Here is a 4,505-nt window from a genome sequence, read left to right as displayed (position 1 = left end):
GAAGGAAGGAATGAAGGTCATGGAAGGGTTTTTCTGGGTTATAGTGTTCTGTGGGTCACCTCAAGGGCTTTGAGGTTGGGATAGGGAAACACTGAGGACAGAGGCCAAGAGGGTTGGCGATCCACAGTGGATATCCCATCCTGTCTACACCGTTATGCTCAGCCAGTTCTGGGCATCAAAGAAGAGCTCATCCTTCTCTGGAGTGCACGATGCCAGACTTAGAACTTTTTGCCTGGTAACACAAGCAATGTGGAACCCAGCAATGAGACCCCACCTTCACAACAGGAGAGTTGGAAGCCACTTTCTGTGCCCCAGCCAATACCCACAGCAAAACAGAGCCTGGGAGTTGTGTCTGGAGTCTGAATATTGCTCTGTAAAGACAATTTAATAAAAGTCTTACATAAAGGGGAAAAAAAGCAAATTTTTCACACTCGTCTCCCAGAGGATTTAGTGGTGTGGATGAATGTTTTTCTCGACAAGTCTGCCTCTTGCCTGGCATCTGTCCCAAGCCAGGTCTTGGACTGGGTGCTGCCCAGACAGTAGGTATGCACATGCAGGCTGGGATGGTAGCCAGGACATTGGTTGGGACACTGGTCATTCTCTCACTGACCGGCAGAGGGCAGCCTGGTCTTGCAATTTAGCTTCCCATGCTTGGTTGTGACTGTGTTTCTCTCCCTCTCTCTCCTCTCTCCCTCTCCACTCCCGCCCCCTTACACACACACACACACACACACACACACACACACACACACACCACCACCACCACCACCACCACCACCACCACCACCACCACCACACACTATCACAGCCATGAGCTCATTCTGTCCGTGTCTGGCAATCTGGGTGGGTTCGTTTCTCCTCACACTCTGTCCAGCTTCATTTCAAATGACTCATGCGTGGTTTTGACTTCTCCCCCAGGGAGACCCCTGCCCAACCCTCTCAATTAGGCAGTGTTTCCTGATAAGTGGCCCCTTGCCCCACTCCTCCCAGACCACCCGAGATTGGCTCCCCTGGTTCCAAATGCTAGTGAGTGTATGGGACAGGGACAAATCCCACTACTTTAACCTCTTCTTGCCTACTGTGGGGCCAGCTGCTGACCGTCTACTGACATGATGCAACCCTGGTCTGCAGAAATGGTGGCAGGATGCGCTTGGGGTCCACGGAACCCCGTGAAGTCGGTGGAGCTAAGGCAGCATTGGCACTGGTCCTGTATTCTCAGTGGAAGACAGTGACCCTTCAGGTCCCTGGGAATCCATGTGAGTTCAAAAACAGAGCCTAGTAATCTTGAAAATATCTGGTCATTCCCTTTCCCTTCGTGGCTGGTCTCCTTGAAAAGAGCTAGAGGCAGGCTGGGCAACTAGCGATGTCCTTTGTCAAGGGGACCTGATTGTCCCTTAACTTGGGGGTTCTGGGCCTGTAAGTCGACTCATGCCAGAGGATTCGTGAAAGAGTTATGAACTCAGCTCAGATCTTCAACCAGACTTTTGCCCCTCTCAGTCATGAACACGGCGGCATCTGACCCCTGCCCTGTATTTGGATGGTTACACAGGCCCAGGTGGCCACTGAGGGAGATGACAATGAGTCTTCCAGTCCTGGACCCAAGAGGAAACCAGAGGGTACTTGGCCATTCGCCAGAGCACAGTATTTTGGAGGAGACTGGCCTTCCCCAGTAAGCTGCCCTTCCCACACTCTGCAAAGCCAAAAGATCATCTACCTGGGGAAAGCGAAGGTGGGTAAGAAAGAGGGCAGAGATGGGAAGGAAGAGGAGAGGGAGGGAGGAAGCTTCCCTCCTCACCTGCTGCACCTAAGGCAGGTGAGTGCTACCAAACACAGGGGGCTCAGTAGCTCCTTTCGGGATTTACTTTTTACCTGCTTCGTGGTTCCTTCAGGCATTGCATTTTGACCGACACCAGAAAAGCGCCAGAATCTTGTTTCCTGAGCCTCTTCACTCTCTTCCTCAGTGGCTCCTCCTTTCTACCTATCTTCAGCAGAGACACTGACATGGGGAGGAGGCGGGGGCAGAATCTCCACAAGACAGGTGCTCTCTTCTCCCTGTCCGGGTGCTGGGCTGACTGGTGGCAGTCTGGGCAGATGTAGAGGGACAGGTAGGCTGGGGTGCTCCTTTGGAAGGGTGTGGGAGGGCAGAGCTCTATATGAAGAAGCACCTCAGAGACCTGTGAGGGACAGAGAAGAGCCACCGTGCTGTGCAGCTATGCTGTGGAGCAAGGCTGCCCTAGCCCTAGGTGAGATAGCACGCAACTTGAGAGTAGGCTGGGGGCACGTGTCTCCTGAAGTTCTGTTGAAGGTGGGACAGCTGTGGTCTCTCCACCATCCACTGCCATCTATGAAAACAGAAGGCTGGGGTAGCCTTCAGACTCAGAGCTAGAATTTTTATGCCGGGCATGCATCCTGCCACCCACATGCCTAGGTCCCCTAGAGGTGGGCCAGGGCTCTGAGTTTAACAGGTCACTCAGAGATAAGCTGCCCCTACCTCCCCCTGCCAGGATCAGCCCTCCCCAGTATCTAAAAGGTAGGTCATCCTTGCTAGCATCCCATCTCCACAGAGGGCCGGGGCTGAAACCAGGCCTCTCTGCGCCTGGGCTGCCCAGCTGCTGCCTCCATCCTTAGCACTTGCTGGGTGGCCGAGGTGCCAGCTCCACTCTCGCCGAGTCTGTATCGCCTGCAGTGCCTGGCGACACTCGTTTACAATCTCACACATCATTTTTCTTGGAAGCAATCTCGTGCCTTTAAATATGTCATCGCTCAGGGTCTCCAGTCTCCTGCCTCTTCCCAGGAGCAGGAGCCAGCCCTCCAGGTGGAAGTCTCCCTGATGCTGAGGCCTCCAAAGTTGGGGAGGATGGGGCTGCCTTCTGGGTTCATTTTGCTGCAGAAGCACCACTGGACAGCTAAGTGGGGTGGAGAAGGAAGGGTTCCCAGCAATGGAGGGGGGTGATGCGAGTCTGCCACACCCATTAGGAAGGCAGAGTACAGGCTACTACGTGCGAGAAAGACACTGCTCACTAAAGTGGGCCTTTGATGGGAAAACCAAGGCTCAGAGAGGAAGTGATGGGCTCGCTCCACCCCTCACTCAGCCAAACACCCACCACATCTGGAAACTTCTGTCAGGACACAGCATATTCGCTTGGGTGGTCCACGCCCACAGGAGTAACCTGCTTGGCTCTGGCCGCGGTGGAGGCTGATGTGATTTTTTTTTTTTCCCCTCTCTCATTTCCTCTTCTGGTTCCTTCGGAGCACCCTTCCTGTGGCAGGTGACTGAGCTATTAGCTGTGCACAGCTCGACAGCCCAGCCTCCCAGAGCACTCCAGTCCTTAGCTGTGGAAGTCCGTTCAGCCAGAATCAGCCCCTTGACGTTCAGAAGGTGCGGGCCTGTAGGGAGGTTTGCCTTCCACCGGAGTGGAACTTGCCCCTTCAAGCCCAGGTCAGTGAGACTCACTGGTGTTAGTGGCCCCTGAGTTTTAACAGCCTGGCTCTGGTGTGTATGTGGGGGGGTCCCTGTCTTGCACAGGAGTGCATCTCGAGCATGGAAGGCTGCTGAATGGTGGGGACCCACAGGACCCAACCCTTCAGTCTTGTTCTCTTGTTCTCCAGCGCTTAGTATGTTCCTGCATAAGTCCTACCCCCGCCCTTTCTGAGAACTTGTAAGCAGCTTCCTGGGTGCTCTGGGCACTTGTGTTCTCTGCATCTTAGTTCAGGTCTGACTTATCAGACCACGCAGTCTATGAAGATGAGTCACAGCTCTGGGTTTCACACACACCAGTCACCAGCAGCAGCAGTCCCCCTTCGTTCTTCCGCCCTGTTTGGGGGATGAGGTCCCTGTGTCAGTGAAATTTGCAGCTGGTCGTCAGAGGGACCCTAAGGACCATAACACCCCATGTTATCCACAACCCCGCTCTACAGAAATGCCTTTTTGATCTCCCTAGAGGGATCGCTTTTCCATTCCTCCAGCCACAACACCCCAGCTTTCAGCAGTGGCTCCCTCCTTGGCAACATCTCCGGCGAGTGGATTTACGCCCCAGCGCTGTAATCCAGAAGCTAAAATCGCCCCCAAGACATTCAGTCACCACCCCTCAAGCACAGTCGTCCAAGTTTCTCCGACTCTCGGATGCCATTCCCGGCGGCCAACAGCCGGCCCCAACTGTCGGGAGACTCTCCGGAGCTCGCACTTGTGTCTCGGCTGCAGACGCCTAGCCCCGGGGTCTACCCTTGCTCGGTCACCCGGTCCCCGCCCCGCCGCTCCTCCTGGCCCCGTTACTCGGCCGAGGTTCCCACCGCGCCACGTGCCCAGCCCTCCCCACGGCGCGCCCCAGGCCCGCCCCGCGAGCCGAGCGGCTAGGCGGCGGCGGCGGGCGCGCAGCTCGGGTTTCGGCCCGCCCCCGGCGCCGGCGTGACCCCTCCTCCGGGGCGCGGGCGGGCCAGGCCCAGCTGGCCGGCGCCCCGCCCCGCGGCCGCGGCTGCGGACGCTATAAGAGGGCGGCGGTCGCGGC

The sequence above is a fragment of the Myodes glareolus genome, chromosome 9 (assembly GCF_982192425.1).
Source record: "Myodes glareolus chromosome 9, mMyoGla1.1, whole genome shotgun sequence".
In the NCBI taxonomy this organism is placed as follows: Eukaryota; Metazoa; Chordata; class Mammalia; order Rodentia; family Cricetidae; genus Myodes; species Myodes glareolus.
This window is presented reverse-complemented; position numbering follows the sequence as displayed.